Source organism: Cibotium barometz, chromosome 46, assembly GCF_041138505.1.
Source record: "Cibotium barometz isolate CiBa-2024 chromosome 46, ASM4113850v1, whole genome shotgun sequence".
Classification (NCBI taxonomy): domain Eukaryota; kingdom Viridiplantae; phylum Streptophyta; class Polypodiopsida; order Cyatheales; family Cibotiaceae; genus Cibotium; species Cibotium barometz.
The window spans coordinates 32,840,919-32,860,483 of NC_141091.1; positions in this window are offsets into that span (position 1 = coordinate 32,840,919).

The window sequence follows — 19,565 nt, forward strand, 5'->3', positions numbered from 1 at the left end:
ACTTCATGGATATATTATGAGAGTAGTCATTGTAATAGCATTAGGCCTCTTATGAGCCTAAAGTGCCCAGCCGGCGGGCCACAGTTTAAGTGAGTGTCAACACTTATGGCCATGTATATAAGTGAATTTCTCTCATAATACAAAGGACTCTCCCATTATGCAATTGAGTCTTGCTCTTGCTAATCCTCTTGCAAATCTCTCTCCCTGATGCATGCTAGTGAGTGTGTGTGTGCGTGAAGTGAGGTGAGAGGAGGGAGGAGTACCCGTAGTGCAACGCGACAGTGTGACAACACTCGCGAGACGGGAGACGCGGTGGAATTGCATCTCAAGGAGTTGTAGAGCTTGGAGACCTCAAGGGTTACGAGCTCGGCCATTGGAAAGATCCTCACGATAGTTGCGGAGGTAATCTCTTTTTGGATGTGTTTCAAGGAGGGTTAGGGTGAGCCATAACATTTTTGGCGCCGCTGTCGGGGAGCCATCCCTTGGCTTTTTCCATCATTTGGCCTCTAATCTACGCATAACCCATTGCCCATTATCTTGATTAATGATGTGGATTTGATGGTGATTTGTGTGAAATTTGGTGTAGAATAGCTCTCTTTTTATTTTTGAAAAGAATGCTTTTTGCTTAATTTTTAGATTAATTTATTAATTTTATTGTTGTTGTTTTGGTTTTTCATGTTCTTAGGGCTTGCACATAGTTTGTATTAAGCTTAGTTTGCATCCATTGCATCAAACAACACAAGAGAATGCATTTCTTAGTGAATGTTAGCTCTCTTTTATTTAAACATAGATCTAAGATCATTAATTCTAGTTTAATTGTGTGTTTTTTGTTGAAATTGTTTGGATTAGAGTGTTAGCAAGCATTAGGAGTAGCTTAATCTTTTAAAAAATTTCTAAAAACCATAAAAAAATCCTTGAATTTGATTAATTTCTCTTAATGGACTTATTTTTGTCATTAAGGATGATTAATCTTGTTCAAGAGGCCAAAAAATTTAGCAAAATTGTTAATTGGGGTCTACATTGATCATATAATAGTCAAAATTGAGGTTTTTGAGTGTTTTGAGAGCATCTAGATGCATCAAAACACCTGATCAATTGGAGAAATTTGACTCTCTTTGCTTAATTTTGTCTTAAAGAGGAGACTATAATCAAGAGTCTAATTAATCTCCTAAGTTAGATTAATTTACACAATTGTTGATGCATAAAGATTAGTTTTTCCTTGCTCTATCCAATGATGTGCTCAATTGTTTGAATTAATTAGGGATTAATGATTAATGGACTGGTTTATGTCATTAAGGATGATTAATCTTGTTCAAGAGGCCCAAAAAATTAGAAACTGTGTTAATTGGGATCTAAATTGATCATATGAGTAGTTGAAATTGAGGTTTTTGAGTGTTTTGAGAGCATCTAGATGCATAAAAACACCTAATTACATCAATCTTTTGATCAATTGGAGAAATTTGACTTTCTTTACTTAATTTTACCTTAAAGAGGAGACTATAATCAAGAGTCTAATTAATCCCTTAATTTAGATTAATTTACATAATTATTGATACACAAAGATTAGTTTTTTCTTGCTCTATCCAATGATGTGCTCAATTGTTTGAATTAATTAGGGATTAATGATTAATTAGAGTCCTTGATTAGTGTAAAAGAGATAAAGATTAGTGTAAAATAGGTAAAGATTAGTGAAATAATTAATCTTAGATTAATTCTTAATCACTTTTTTTTACATAAATCGTTAAGGCTAATGAGCATTCAATGAGAAGATGCTCATGAGTTGTCAATTTGTCCATTTTGGGAGTCATTTATGAAGTGTGTTAGGTGTCATTAAAACGTTGACTTTTTTGATTCCACTTACCTTTTTTGGAAAAATGCCCATATCCCTTTCATTTTAAATTCAAAAAATATTCCCCCCAAGAAGGAAAATTTCTATTTTCCACTAGACCAAAAAATAATAATAATAAAATCACAATTTAATTTCCATGTGAAGTTCAGTTCACGGCAGTGTGAAACATTGTTTCACGGTGTGAAACACCAATTCAGGCCCAAAAAAAAAATTTAATTTCCACGTAAAGTTCGGTTCATGGCGTGAAACACCAGTTCACGCGGCCAAAAAAAAAATACAAAATTTAAATTCCACGTGAAGTTCGGTTCACGGCGTGAAAACCGTTTTATGGAGTGAAACACCAGTTCACGTGGCAAAAAAAATGTAATTTAATTTCCACGTGAAGTTCGGTTCATGGTGTGAAACGCCAGTTCACGCGGCCAAAAAAAAATCCAAGTGAAGTCCGGTTCACGGCGTGAAAATCGTTTCACGACGTGAAACACTAGTTCACACGGCAAAAAAATAAAAAATAAAAAATTTCGTGAAGTCCGACGTGAAACACTAGAGTTTCACGTGGGGGGAAAAAACGAAATTTAATTTCCACGTGAAGTTTGGTTCACGACGTGAAAATCGTCTCACGACGTGAAACACGAGACACATTAAGGGGGGTTGTTGGTAAAGCATTTACTCAATTCTCCATCCTCATGTTCTTTTTGTTAGTGTGACATATGTCTATTTTCTAAGATCCTCTTTATAAGGAACTTAGTAGTTGTGGTGAGCGAGTGGTGAGCACTCAAACACCCAGTAATGCTCGCTTTGGCATGGAGGCAAAGGATTGAAAAAACACTATGTGTCACGACTCACACCGGAATCACTCATTCAATAACCCTGATTCAACATATAACCACAGCTTTTGAAGCATGGCAAGCTCATGCATGAAGCTAGTACATAAGTCTCATGCATGAGGCTAGTGCATGAGACTTATACATTAGCCATATACATAAGCCATATACATTCAATGACCCTGATTCAACATATAACCACAGCTTTTGAAGCATGGCAAGCTCATGCATGAAGCTAGTACATAAGTCTCATGCATGAGGCTAGTGCATGAGACTTATACATTAGCCATATGCATAAGGCTTATATATAAGGTTTATGCATGAGGCTTATGAATAAGCCACATGCATGAGACTTATGCACAGAGCCTCATGTATAAAGCTTATGCATTAGCCATAACCCTCTATGCATAAGATCCTTTAGAGAGCTATGCATCTCTCAAGAGGTGGCCATATGCCTCATGCATTTACATTTATATGAAGCTAATGCCTAAAGCTTATGCATTAGCCAAACGATTAAGCCTCATGCATGAGACTTATGCATTAGACATATGCATAAGCCTCATGCATGAGGCCTATACATTAGCCATATGCATAAGCCTCTTGTATGCAGCTTATGCATAAGCCTCATGCATTACCCATAAGCCACTATGCATATCCTTTAGAGAGCTATGCATCTCTCAAGAGGTGGCCATATGCCTCATGCATTTACATTTATATGAGGCTAATGGCTAAAGCTTATGCATTAGCCATATGAATGAGCCTCATGCATTAGCAATATGCATAAACCTCATGCATGAGGCCTATACATTAGCCATATGCATAAGCCTCATGTATGTAGCTCATGTATAAGCTGCATGCATTAGCCATAAGCCTTTAGAGAACTATGCTGGTAGCTTCCAATGTATGCCGGGTGCTACCGGCATATACTAGGAGCTTCCAATGTATGTGGGGTGCTACCTAGACATGCCAGGAGCTTCCAATACATGCTGGGTGCTACCTAGGTAGGTCGTCGTAGCTACCGACATGCACCGAGAGCTCCCAATGTATGTCGGATACTACTGTTAGTTCACGCGGCAAGAAAAAAAATGAATTTAATTTCCACGTGAAGTCCGGTTCACGGCGTGAAACACTACTTCATGCGGCAAAAAAAAAACCGAAATTTAATTTCCACGTAAAGTCTCCGGTTCATGGCGTGAAAACCATTTCACAGCGTGAAACACCAGTTCACGTGGCCAAAAAAAAAGAAAAAGAAATTTAATTTCCATGTGAAGTCCGGTTCACGGCGTAAAACACCGTTTCATGCGGTTTAAAAAAATGAAATTTAATTTTTCGTGAAGTCCGGCGTGAAAACCGTTTCATGGCATGAAACACCAGAGTTTCACGTGTGGGGGGGGGGACACTAGTCACGTGGTTTCACGTTTCAAGACTCTAGAAAACACCCCTGTTCGGAGGCCCGTATCTCCTAAACCGTATATCCGATGAAGACGCTCTAGGACTCATCAGAAAGCTGACATCGAGATCTTCGACTTTGGACGTTGTCCGAAGTCAAAATTGATCATTTTGGCCTCCAACTAGCAGCCTGAAAATGTGATCCAGAAATCGAGGCAAAAAAACAGCCCAAAAACCACGAAAAAATATAAAAATCATCGCGAAAACGACGATGAGCCATATTCGGGCTACTTTTTGAGGGGCTAAACGACAAAATCACGAATGACTCAAGGAAACAAAGTTGTAGTACTCCAAAAATACTACAACTTCCTCATACAAAGTTTTTTGAAATTCTTTTCGGAATACTCTAAAAAACGTGCTGCAAAATAGGAAAAAAATTCTTGGAATTTCTTTTTCGTCTTGAGACAATGATGGAGAATAGGTTTTAGGACCTCCTCTTTCATCTGGGAAGTTCCTAGCACATACGCTTTTTTCGAAAAAATATCTGGTTCACGTGCGTATAGCGCCTAAGCTTATTAGGGCAAACGGACACCCGTTTGATCCAACGAAGAGTACGCCAAGCCTCTTGAGGCTATAATAACGGGTCGTGGGAAAGTATAAAAAGAAAAAAAAAACAACAACCGTGATTGCTCGTTAAGGAGCATTTAGGCACTCCAACATGGCCACGATGGAGGGATTGCCAGGGGTCACACAAGGACTGAACCCAATGGCTGACATCTTCGAGCCATTGAGATCTATGCCGCAAATTCACCTCCCAATGCCATTGGCTATGCCTATAACAAGCGTGTCATCAGGTTTTACACCCCCTACTATGACTTTGATCCCACTAGGCTTTGGTCCCTTGCCTAACATTCCGGCAAGTGGGCAAATATGACAGAACAATAGACCCTGTTCAATTCATTCAAATGTTTGAACAGAGATGTGAAGCCTTTGGAAATCCCAACTGCCCCACTAAGGTACATGTGTTGATAGAAGGAAAAGCTAGTCGATGGTTCATCGCATTAAAGCCGGCGATCAAGACCAACTTCAAAACCTTGAAATTAGCCTTTATACATGGCTTTTCCAGACAAGGTGATTGGTGGAGTGCAATAACAGAACTCTATTGAATTGAGCGTCAACCAAATGAATCCATTAGAGATTTTATCATTCGGATAAAACTCTTGGACTCACGTTGTGAGTCATGGGAAAAATTAAACGATGTTCAATTGAGGAGATATTTTATGATGGGCTTGAAGAATAACAACTTACAGAACTTGATCATTGTATCCAATTCGGAAACATTCGATCAATGTTGTGTAAAGAAGCAATATGTTTAGATGACAACATGCTACAAGATGATCATGCTACACGAGATGTTCCTCATCTGAACCAAGTGAAGCAATGGCAAAAGAAAGATCGATCTCGGAATTGACATTCCCACAATTTTATGCAGCCTTGTTTAAAACCTTACAACCATCTATAAGAGAGGATGAAAACCTTAAAAACCAAACATCCTTAATGCCTATAAAAGTGAGGAGCGAAATGCCTTGTGTTGAGTGCAATCACTACGACCATCCCAATCCTCATTGTGCATACAAGGCACCTATCCTTCTATACTGTATATATTATAAAACCTTTAACCATGATACTAAAAAGTGTCCCGCTTCATCCACATGGACTCAAAGCCTCCATCTCCCATGCACCAAACAAAAACAGTACAAAGGGTAGAAACTGCTCAGGAAGTAGTTAATCAGACACTTCAGTGTTTCTATTATCGTGCACCTCACAAGGTGGCAGACTCCACAGTTTGGAATACTTCCATGCCCATAGCCACTGACACCTTGCACCCAATGTGTGAATGATGTGGCATTGCTCACATGTTCCAAGATTTCCCAAGACGAGTTGCTTCAATGCAACTTGTCTCACAAAATACAACTCTTAACATCTTAAGTGTACAAAACGGGCAATTGTCCATGGTATCCTTGAATGTGCTTACAAGCCAAGGCACGACAAATAGTACAAAACGGGCAATTGTCCACGGTATCCTTGAATGTGCTTACATGCTTATAAGCCAAGGCACGACAAATAGTAAAAAAGAACGTAAAAGACAATACCTCAACAAGGGTAGAAGAACATGCTTTAAAATAGAACCCAAAAGAGAAACCAAAACCTTCTAATACCAAGAAAAACAAAGGACAACAAACTGTCAAAACCAAGGTTGAATTAAAAGACAAGAAAAATGAGTATATACAAGACATAAACCCAAAAGGGACATAAACATGAAAGAGCCAAAAGCTATACAAGATGCAGAAGTATCCACATCAAAGACCACCACACAAACCTCAACACCCATATGTACGACACAGGATACAAAACCCCAAAAGAAAATTTTGATCTCGTCGCATAGGTAAACATAATGAAAAACTGACAAACCAAAGAAAGTCATAAAATGAAACAAGTTCTAGTACATCACTAAGTGAGGATGAAACAAGTTCTTACTCTTCGCTCCAGTGCACTACATAGACCAATCAAGAAACTAGAACCCACCCAACCACCCCAAATGGATAATAATGATCACATGACATATGCGGAACGCAAAAAGCAAGCTTAGGAGAGCATGCTTAGCTTGGTTGAATGTCTTACAGGGTCACCGGTTGTGATTGAACCTCATAATGCCAAACCTAAAACAACAAACAAGATACAAACCCTAGAGGAGTACAACTTTTCCTTTCAAGAGGAAAACATACTCTCTATAGAAGAGTCATTTGAAACACACTGTACGAACTATAGGCTTGAGAAAGCACGTGAGGAATTCGATAATTCCCTTACAAGATTAAAAAGTCTCTCAAAACCTCATTCGGAGGAATGCTCTTCTCTCATGATAAAGCCAGCATCACATCAACACTTGCACCTTTAATGGCTCAACCTGAGTTATACAAGGGCATAACGAACTACATAAAATGAGAATGTCAGGATTCGCAAGTTTACAAAGAGCCCTCATTAAGAATTGTCAGAGGGCTAAGTGTGCCATTGTATGCATTGGGTACTCTTGAAAAAGCTGAGACCCAAACAGAGGATGAAAGTGAATGGGAATATGAAACAGATACAAGATATGAAGCTGAAACAATAACCGAAACACCCATGGTTCCTTTGGAAGATTCTATCATGGTATGGTTTGATTTCCCTACAGGCAATGATGTTCAGTGCAAACGCGCATTGATTAGCCCTCGAGCAATTCATAACATCATGATAATAGACACTTGGGTGTCATTGGGATAACCTAAACTCACCCCGACAAGTAATAGTCTTGCAAAAGGAACCAATGAACAAAACATTGAAGTTCCAGGTTACTTTAGATACACTACTCAAACAATCGATGGCGATATGGAATTTACATTTCATGTTACCCTAGATTCCCTTGAGTATGATGTCGTCTTTGGTGGACCTTGGATAAGTGAATCGTTGTATTCACTAGATGAATCCATGCAAACAATCACCTTGAACACTCCTGCCGACAATGTACAATTGTTATTACCGGAGGAAGAAACCTTGCAGGAGCTGGAACTTCCAACATATCTTATTGAAAAGATCCCTAGGATTTTGGTTGGATTGGAAATTGCAAATAAAATCACCACAGCTCAAGCACAGCTTTATCCAACACGAGAACACAATCTCATGACCCTCGAGCTATGGGATTTGTTAGGTCAACCAACACTCACAACACATCTTGAAAGGATTACCTTTACACAAGACTTGAACATGCTATGTCTGGGGTACTTTGAACATACAATGTATATTGAAACTAATCCCTCACTTGCAAGTTTTTTGTGATTGAGTATGTGTTAGAAGCAGATTTAATCTTGGGGCATATATGGATTGTAGCTGCCCAAGCACCACTGTGCTCTGCTAGTGATAGAGTCATCATGATGGTCAACGACAAAAAGTTGACAATACCAAACTGCCACGAAGAGGATCCAACTTTAATGGATATCTATGATGCTGAACGTAAAAGGATACAAGTCTCTTCCACAAAAGCCCCTTAACACAATGACCTACAATCTGCGTCAACAACCAACTCTGCTAAAGCCTCTACTCCTTTTGGGTACCTTGACAGTCAAAAACTCTTTCTCAACAACGAAGTACTTAAAAGCCAATGAAGAAGAAGAGTACTCCACAACACCATCCACAAGAGCCTATGCGAGTTCCTCAAAGAACTCCACCAATGCAACAAGTGTGGGTACCAAAAACATTATTGCAAGCACAAGGGTACTACCAAGAAATACCAAAGCTTGGGTCCCCAAGTGCATCACAAAGTCTCCTAAGCTTGCACAAAGAAGAAAGCCTCAACACCAAGCACATCGGCAACCAAATTATAGTGTTCATCAAAGATGGGTGCATGTGCATGTACTTCAACAACAAGGATACTATGATGGTAATTCCATCATATGGTTGTCAAAATCAAACAATGTGAAGAAAACCTCACCACCGACTTCAACCCCAACAACTTCACCTATAGTTCGACAAGAATGAATCCCAAGCAACAGTAAGCAAATCCCTCCACCACTCTCATGCATTCAGCACCAACATAAGAGATTGTCTGTTCAAGCAAACAATCAGCAGTCTTCTCTACTGCCTTGACATCATTTTGGCAACAAATTCAAGATCAAATATGGAGACTTAGGAGCACATCAAGAACTGAGCCATAACATTTTTGGCACCGCTGTCTTGGGAGCCATCCCTTAGCTTTTTCTATCGTTTTTCTCTAATCTAAGCATTACCCATTGCCCATTGTCTTGATTAATGGTTTTTTGTGAAAAAAATGTGGATTTGAGCAGATTTGTGTGTGATTTTGTGAGAAATAGCTCTCTTTTTTTGTTTTGTAAAGAATGCTTTTTTGCTTAATTTTTAGCTTAATTTGTTAATTTTGTTGTTGTTAATGTGATGTTTAACATTCTTAGTGCTTGCACATAGAGTGTATTAGGTTTCGTTTGTATCCATTGCATTAAACGATGCAATAGAATGGAATTTTTAGTGAATGTTAGCTCTCTTTAGAGTTAAACATAGAACTAGAATAATTAATTTTAGCTTAATTTGTGTATTTTTTGTTAGAATTGTATGCAATAGAGTGTTAGAAACCATTAGGAGTAGCTTAATCATTGAAAAAATTTCTCCAAAACATCAAAAAAACTCTTGAAAATGACTAATTTCTCTTAATTGACTAGTTTTGTCATTAAGGATGATTAATCCGCTTTAAGAGACAAATTTTTTAGAAAATGTGTTATTTGGGATCCAAATTGATCATATAAGTAGTCGAAATTAGTATTTTTGAATGTTTTGAGAGCATCTAGATGCTTCAAAACACCTGATTGCATCAATTGGAGGGATTTGACTCTCTTTTGCTTAACTTTGTCTTAAAAGAAGAGACCAAAATTAAGAGTCTGATTAATCTCTAATTATATCTTAATTTACACATTAGTTGATGTACATAGCTTAGAAATTTCTTTCTCTATCCAATGATTTGCTTAATTGTGTGAATTAATTAGTGATTAAGGGTTAATTAGAGTCTTTGATTAGTATAAAGATTAATTCTTAATTAATTATTATCAATTTTTTACATAACTCATTAAGGCTAATGAGCATTGATAGAGTAGATGCTCATGAGTTGTCAAATTATCCATTTTGGGAGTCATTTATGAAGGGTGTAAGGGGGTGTCATAAAAGGGTTGACTTTTTTTATTCCTATTTACCTTTTTGGGATAATGCCAATATCTCTTTAATTTAAAATTCTAAAAATATTCCCCCCAAACAAAGAAATTTAAATTTTCCACTAGAATTCAAAAAAAAAAATCAAAAATTGGTTCATGCATGAACCATTTTTGCACTCACGGTTTAAGGTCTCACGTCTTAGGGTTCTATGCAAAAAAAAAAAATCAAATTTAATTTTTCTGTGAAGTCTGGTTCACGGCATGAAACCCTACGCATTAGTGTCTCATGGCGTGAAACGGTCCCCGTAAAAATAAAATAATAATAATAATAATAAACTCTTGAAAACACTCTTGTTTGGAGGCTCTATCTCTTAAACCGTGAATCCGATGAAGGTGCTCTAGTGGTCATCGGAAAGCTGACATCGAGCAATTCAAATTTGGTATTAGTCGTCCGAAGTCAAAATCGATTGTTTGGCCTCCAACTAGTAGCATCGAAATTTGACCCCGAAATCGATGCAAAAAACAGCCCGAAAAACATTAAAAATCACAAAAAAACAGCACGAAAATAACTTTGAACCATATTCGGGCTACTTTTTTTGGGTCTAAATGACAAAATCATGAACGACTCATAGAGACAAAGTTGTAGTACTTCAAAAATACTACAACTCTCTCATACAAAGTTTTTCCAAATTCCTTTTGGAACACCTTCAAAAACGGGCTATGAAACAAGAAAAAAATTCTTGATTTTTTTTTCATCTTGAGACAATGATGGAAAATAGGTTACCTCCTCTTCCATTTAGGAAGTTACTAGTATGCACTTTTTTCAGAAAAATATCCCTAATAGGTCATTAGGGCAAACGGACACTCGTTTGACCCAACGAAGAGTACGCCAGGCTTCCTGAGGCCATAACGGGCTGTGAGAAAATCTTGATTCTCAATTGAAGAGATGTTTCATGATGGGCTTAAAGAATAACAACTTACACAACTTGATCATTGTATCCAATCCCGAGACATTTGATCAATGTTGTAAAGAAGCAATACGTTTAGGTGATAACATGATGGAAGATGATCATGCTATGAGATGTTCCTCATCTAAACCAAGTGAAGCAATGGTAAAAGAATGACCGATCTCGCAATTGTCATTCCATGAATTTTATGCAACCTTGCTTAAAAGCTTTCAATCGACATCTCTAAGAGAGGATGAAATCCTTCAAAACCAAACATCCTTAATGCCTCTAGAAGTGAGGAGTGAAATGCCTTGTGTTCAGTGCAATCACTAAGATATTCCCAATCCCCATTGTGCATACAAGGCACCTGTTTTTATGTACTACATATATTGTAAATCCTTTGGTCCATGATACTACAAAATATCCCAATTCATCAACAATTGACTCAAAACCTCCATCTCCCGTGTACCAAACAGAAACAGTCCAAAGGGTAGAAGCTGCTCAGGAAGCAGTTGATCGAATACTTTAGTGTTTCTATTGTCGTGGACCTCACAAAGTAGCAGACTACATAGTCTAGAATACTTTCATGCTATTGACAGTAACTAACACCTACTAGCAACCCATATATGAACAATGTGGCATTAATCACATGTTCTGAGATTTCCCAAGGCAAGTTGCTTCAATGCAACTTGTCTTGCAAGACAACTCTTAACGTGTTGAGTGTGCAAAATGGGCAGTTATCCATGGTACCCTTGAATGTGCTTACGCAATTGCAAGCCAAGGCGTGAGAAACGGTCCAAAAGAACGCAAAAGATAACACTTCGAAATGGGTAGAAGAACACGCCTTGAAGCAAAAACCACAAGAGCAAACAAAGCCTTCTAAACTCGACTTATAACCTACAACTTTGAGGCTTGCCAGGGTAAACCCTACTCAATGGCAGATGGTTGGTTGGCTATGTTATTGATATGTATGTATAGAAAAGGCGCAATCCTTATGCACTTTCTACCAAAGTAGCAGGTGTAATTCTCATTTTGATTCAACATACTTCAAAATCTTGTGATACTTGAGCAATTCACAAAATTATTAGTATGAAACAAGGAATTAAACTGTGACTTGAAACCTAGAGAATTGGCTTGCATCTGAATGTCTTATTGCAATAGAGCCTATAAATGCTTTTATCAAGTGGATTAAAAATTTTCAAGACCAAATACCTCTTGTTGGAGTAAGAAGATGATTGAGGACTTGACTTGGAGGTGCATTCAAATTATATACAAAATTTGATGGGCTAGTGATGGTGAACACCTAGGTTCGAGTACCACCTCTTACTTTTTGAGATTTTAGTGCCACGTTGCTTGAGGAGGAGTTGTGGCTGAAGACCCATGATGATGCTACATTCATGGCTAACCATAAAGGCAAAGACTTGACAACTTCTAATGCCAAGAACAAGGCCCATGAGTTAACTAACATTTGAGCAGTTCTGTATACTAGCCTCAAAGGTGCATTTGAAAACAACTTAGACGAGATGCCAAGCACCATGAAAATATATTGTGGTGAAATGAATGATTTCCCATAAGCATACACACCATAAAGCAAAAGTATGAAACATTTGATGAGAGAGCCCAAGGGTGCATGAATCATATACTTCACGGATTGTCTCACTATGTGGGTAATTTATCAAAATATTATTCTTCATCCACTGTCTGCTCTACGACAAGTAGTACGTGGGTGACCAGGCCCAAGCAACTATTTGCCAAAAACATAGGTACACGCATCAATATAGCCCTTCTAGTGTGCATGTATGTCTAATATATCAAAGCCTCCCCCCAATGGGTTGAGAGATTGCTTTCCAAGTGATAAAACAAAGTGGTTTCTTTCCCTATCCTTCCCAAAAGAATTTTAGCAGCATTAACTCAAATTTCTTGATATGCACCTGCTTCTAATCCAACAGAGGAAGTACAGAATATAGGGAACCAAAATTTCCTGTATAATTCTAAGTCTCACATGTAAAGGCCACTTATCAATTTTATAGTAAGAAATTTTATTTCTAAGTTCATACATAATCTAGTCAATTACCTATTTATTAGAAATGTTCACTCCCACAAGGTAACCCAAATGCCCAACCGCATGACCTTTAGAAAGTCTTTTCCCATCCCAAACTAGCTGTTCAAAATTGCTAGTAGACATATCAATGAGTGCAAACTTTTCAATGTTTAAATTCAAACCAATAACAAGAGAAAACATTTTCAGAATGTCAATACATTTTGTAGGTTAGCATTAAGAGCATGTATGAACATAAAAGTGTCATCAAGAAATTGTAAGCCAACAATCTATCTAGATTAAACTTTTAATCCCAAAATGACCGCTTGAGAATATTGCTGCTCCAAGAAATAGAAAAGAGGATGTGAAGCTATCGCAAATAGTAGAGGACTTATGGGACAACCTTGCCATTGCAAATCCAAATTTATTTTGATAGTCTACCATTGATACTAATCATTGATTAAGCACCTTGGGCTAGCATGTAAATCACATGAGACATTTTCTGACCACAAACCATTTTATGCATGATAGCCATGGTAAAATTTCATGTAACTATGTCAAATACTTTTGCAAAATCTAGTTGCAGCACAACAATTTCTTGTTTAGATTCTTGAGCATGTTCTAAGCCTAGATGGATAGTCAAAAAATTATCAAAGATAGATTTGCCGCCAACAAAACTAGATTGACTTTGGTGTACACGTTTCCTCAAAATGGGATTGATTCTAATTACTAGAGATTTAGACATAATTTTGTACAAGAATCCCAACATAGTGATAGGTCTCCAATGCCAAAATTTTCAACAAAACATCTATTTAGGAATGAGCTTTATGATCCCTTACTTCAAAATGGGATACATGTGCCCATGTGACTATGTTATGTTTATTACACCTGTTACCATATCTGAAAGTACATCCCAATATTGTAGCATGAATTCTTTAGATAAGTCATCATAGCTAAGTGTTTTCTTTGCTCTCAAATGTTGTAAGGCATAAAATAGCTCATCCTTCCCAAATGGACATTCTAATTTATTTGCAGGGGTCACATCCACACATACATCCACATCTTAAAGCAAGGCATCAAGAACCTTTAAATGAGCATCATAAATTTGGGGAACATAGCTTAATGCCTTCCCCAAGTAATCCGTACATGCATGAGCAACATCCTTTCCGAAATTCAAAACAATCCCATCATCTAATTGAATCTTAGCTGTAATATCCCTTCCTCTCTTAGCTTTCAAACTGCTAAAGAAGCCTCTAGACATACATGTAGTATCTTTTAATTCAAGCCTCTTGGATAGAAATCTATCCTTGGCAGCTTGAGCCTCCTCCTCTATTTGAAATAGCTTCAAAGACTCTAATAAGTTTTGTTCTTTAGAGACATTCAATTGTCTATTATTACCCAGATTCCTTAGCTGAACCACATAATTTTGAGCATTAGAAACACGTTCTCTTTTCTTAACTGCAAAAACATCCCTTGAGGATCTGATATAGTACTCCATACCTTTGACAAAATCAATTGATCTAGACATGATTCATTTGACATGGCACAATCCAAACATGAGATTACATAAGTTTTGAACAAAGTTTAATGAATATGCAAGTTATTCACCATAAGAAACAGTCCATGCATAACCATTCATAAACATCTAATTGAAGAATAATATGAAAATGGCTAGACCATGGTTTTTTAAGGTCTACAGACATGCTACTTAGAGGAGGCAACCAATCAATGTGCAAGGCATAGACTCTATCCAATCAATAATAAGCCCTTAATATGGGAGACAATTCCTGTCATGGAGTCCATTCAAGGGAAGGACAAAAACTGGCACCAGTTGGTTGCTAAGTCAGCTTTATTATTGTAAACCATGTTTGTCACGTAGCCTACAATGGCACGTGAGAACTCTACCAGATGCAAAGCCTGAATTCCGGAGTGCAAATGGTGAGTGTATCCAGGGTCTAGCGGTGAGGACATCTTAGTCGAAGTGCATTGGCTGGTTGTAGAGCTAGGCAGTTGAATGACCGGGCAGTCGGATTGTTGAACGAGTGTGGACGGTAGACCCTATACTAGTTGGATGAGTGTATTATCCCCTACGGTTGGGTGGTGACTAGAGATCAAGATCCTCTTGGCTATGGTAGACTCTAGGATATGTGACATTGGTATTAGAACGGTGACGGTATCTCTCCTTGTTTCTCACGAACATGTGAAACACCTCAGGGAGGATAAGGCTCTTCTTCCATTCAAATTTCCAATAGCTTTTATCTCTGTTTTTGAACAATTTCTTGTGGGGGGAATAGGGTTTGACAAGAAAGGGAAGATGAAGGAGGCTCTTTCTCCTCTTTTGAAACTACCCACAGGAGCTCACAAACACACACAAGAAGTCAGCCATACAAATCTGCAAAGCAAAAGGTAGCCCAATTGGCCCAATGAATGAATGCCTAACTGAAGGGAGTCAATCGTAATGCCTAACTAAAGGGAGTCAACCGTAATGCCTAACTGAAAGGAGTCAACCATAATGCCTAACTGAAGGGAGTCAACCGTAATGCCCACATTCAACTACAGAGGCAGTTCATTCAGCGCTCAGACAAGGCATATGGAAGCACGCGATTGAAGGCAATTGTGTGCAAGCATGAATAGCGCAAGGGCAGCTGGCAGTTGCATCATAATTGAAGTAGCCACAATAGCATATAGGTTTGCAATTACAAGCCAGCTACTTGCATAGGGTAGCTACTTATGATGCTCTGATTATGGGGGGATGTGTTCTTCTCTGGATGCAATTGGCATAAGGCTATTGTGCATGATACTCTGAATTAGTGTTCAATTGCAAATACTTTGTGGATCCATCTCACGGCTACCTACCATGCTTAAGCATAGTGTGAAAACACTTTCACACCTACCCAACTACACACTAAACATTCTTAATAATGTGGTCACACCAAATTAACAAGTTTTGAACTTTACCTAGAACATTGAGCATGTAAGGTTTGTGACTTTCCATAAAATTTCAGTTCGTCAACACCCCATATCGATTAAAAGAAACTACCACCTTTTGCTCCGATAAATTTATCACCCTCATTAAACACAAGGTCAACTGGGCATGAAGGGTCCACCCCTGAGTGATCCATCTCATCAGTACATAACCCAAGAGATTCATTTAATCACTTTGGATTAGCACTCACTTTCTTCTCACAAAAACCTCGGCTAATCACTCCAAATCAACACTCCTTTCTAACGAGGAAGGCAATGATTGCTAGAAAGCGTGGATGTACAACAAGCCATGCTGATAATGGAAAGATCAATTTAGCTATTGGGAACTCTTTACCAGCATCAAGATCGAGATTTGAGTGTAATCATTCTAGACTAGCACCAAATTTCCTTTGGTTTGCCTTTGATCTCTCCGAATCAGCTCCTAGCTTTTTACTTCTGAACCACCTTGTTCAGCTCTAAACTCAATATCCATGTCAAGAGACCCCTTTGATCACTTTGGATTAGCACCCCCTCTAGACACAGTAGACTATGTTCGCAAACCACCAAGGTTAGCAAAGTCTATCTCTATTGCATAAGATAAATAATTTCATGTTCTACCATACTCTAAGCGACTTTTTCTGAGCAAACCAAAAAATCAAGCGGGGTGTGGAAAAAGATTTCCTATAGAGAAGTAGATTGAGAGTGGATCATATCAATAATGAGAGATAGAGTTACACGGAGCATTAGAACTTTAGTACATATCTTTTGGTACATTGATAAGTTCATACATACATTGACACCAAAGCACATAAATATTTATTATGAGCAAGAAAGAGCCATAAGTAGTGTAAATATTTGCTAATTAAGTGGCCTTCATAACACAAAAGTAAGCAAATAGAGTGGAACTCAAAATGGTTTCGAGCGTGTTTCAACCTCTGTTATGCCACTGTAAGGTGTTTTCGGGCATTTTTGAGAAGTTTTGGTTATTACATGTCTCTATCCAAGACCTAGTTATTGCAGTGCAGCAATATAATTTGGGAGTGCATACAATGTTTACATATGTATTGCTGATTGTGGGTGTCTGTACATGTACATTGGTCATGTGTGGTGACATACAGGTTGTGCAAAAGTATCATTGTAGTTACTGTCAATACCATATGTGCAGGTCTCTGGTTGTCATAAGCAAAGTTGTCTGACAACATCAACCAAATTGTAAGTGAGAAGCTTGACAAGAACAACGTCCATGTGTGAAGTTTAGAATGACCAATTTCTTGATGGGGATAAAGGATTTGGGACTCTGTAGAAGGAGATAACAAGGAACCTCTTCTTGAAGAGAATGCTATTGCAATAGAAATTAAGGCATTCAGGAAATCAAAATTATGGACAACAATAGTCCAATGATTTGCAACAGAGCAGCAGCAACAATCACATATAGGTGGAAGAGGCCAATCTCAAGACAAGGGGAGCCAAAGAAGTCGTGGAAATTAGAAGAGACAACAATCAAAAGCAGGACCTAGAGATTTCTATTACTGTGGCAAACTAGGTCTTTTTTTTGTAGAATATAGAGAAAAGCAAAATGACATTGAAGAATGGGAAATTGCAGCAAAACAACTATGCGTCTTCAAGCAAGCAGGTTGAAGAAGATAGATATGAGCACTTAGCACATGCTCAATTCAATGTATGGTATATGGATTTGGGAGCCTCTAACTACATGACCTGCCATGGTGAGTGGTTTAGAGATGTGAAGAACTTGGAAAGACGAGGTTATGTAGAGACAAGGGATGACACGGCTCATTCTATTTCTCATATCGAGAATGTGTCATTGGCTACGTAGGAGGATGTCAAGATGAAGTACTTGTTTGATGTACTTCATGTGCCCAATATAACAAAGAATCTAGTTTTTGTTGGGAACTCTTATGCTAGCCTCATCCAACATTAGTGACACACATAGATAGGCTCAACTCTCCAACTTGAGCATAAAATTGATTAGCTACGACTCTTAGTAGAAAAAATATATAACTTAAAGCCCTAGGACTTAAGCACGAGCTCATTTTATGGCCCGGCTACATGACTCTAGACTCTTATGCCCCCAACATTTTTGTTTGGTGGTGGTGACTTGGACTTTTGAATGGTAAATTCTACCTAAGATTATCGTTTTCCATGCTTGAATCCACTCTTTGATTGACATTTGAGTGAAATTTTGTGGTTCACATGTGCTCGTTTTGGGATACTCTTTCTTGAAGTGGAAGGGAGACTCTGATTTGGGTTTTAGTCATCTATTTCTCCAGAGGGGTTAGAATCTCCTCCACTATAGTTTTTCCTTGTCCACAGCGAATTTTCGAATCCACTTCTGTGCACGATTAATTGTATGCAAAGTTGTTGGGTGGGTGATCAACTTGTGTGGTTTTGGGTACCTAACACTGTTTTTTCCATGTGGACGTGGAGATTGTTATGTCGGTGTTTGGCCCTTTGCTTGGAAAAAGTTGTCGTGAGGGAAAGATCTTTGGGGAATAGACCATGTTGTTGTTATGCCTAGGGTTAGCTTTTGTCTCATAATAGACCATGTTGTTGTTCTACCTAAGGTCATGCTCCTCCGTGAGTGAAGAGCTTATATTCATTTCCCTCATCATCTTTATATTTATAAAGGCTTTATGTTGAGGTATTTGAATACCATTGGGTGTGAGCTGGTATCACTTTGGGGTTATGAATTGGAAGTATTCCCATTTATGTTACCATATAGGTGCACATTTTTCTTGCCCAAGTGGATGGGTGTCAGAGGATACTTGTCTACGATCATATCTTCTTGGGACTTAGGCTCACTAGGGGCCAAAGAAGTGGGCTTTTGACTCACCGACAAGGTTTCCTTATGCACTTGGCAAGATTCTTGCTTTGTCAAGGCTTACTTTTGATTGAAGCTAGGAGGTACTTCCCCCTTCCTAGGCTTTTCTTCATCTATGAATGGATTGTTAACAATCTAGGTGGGAGTGGCTTTGCAATCTGTGCGGTCTTAAGTTGCTGTCATCGATCTTGATGCTAGGCATAGCGATTTAGAAAGAGGCACGACGGTTTTTGTGCTTAGCTATCTAGGCATGGCAAAGATATTGGTCAAGTAGGAAAGTCTGAGGTAGAAGTGGGAAGTTCTAGTGTTGATGAAAGACCGACATAGATTGTATTTTTCATGGGATATGATTTAAAACTCCAGGATAGAACTGAGGAATATTATGGACTATCTTGGAGAAAACTAATGCTCTTTCATTTTTTAGTAAAACAAAACCATCAAATCTCGTCAATTAGAGCTAGAAAATCGGCTTAATTTAAATGTCTCCTTTGTCCCGTTGATTAAAAAATTGTTTTTTTTCACAAGCACTAGCAAGAATCCCCCCTTTTAAGCACCAAAGGCTAAAAAGCCTTTAAAAACTTCAAAAACACATTTTTTATTATTATTAAAAAAAGTGTACTCAACTATTTATTTTGTTGAATATCTACGCAAAAGCACTTTGTGGGGGCTGAGAGTGTGAGTGCAAGAGAGAGAGAGAGAGAGAGAGAGAGAGAGAGAGAGAGAGAGAAGACGTGTGTGTGTGTGTGTGGGAGGGAGAGAGAGAGAGAGAGAGAGAGAGAGAGAGAGAGAGAGAGAGAGAGAGAGAGAGAGAGAGAGAGAGAGAGCGATCAAGAGAGAGAAAGGAGAGAAAGAGTACATGTGTGTGTGTGTGTGATGCTGGGTGAGTGTGTGACAAATGGTGAGTGTGTGTGTGTGTGTGTGTGTGTGTGTGTGTGTGTGTGAGAGAGAGAGAGAGAGAGAGAGAGAGAGGAAAG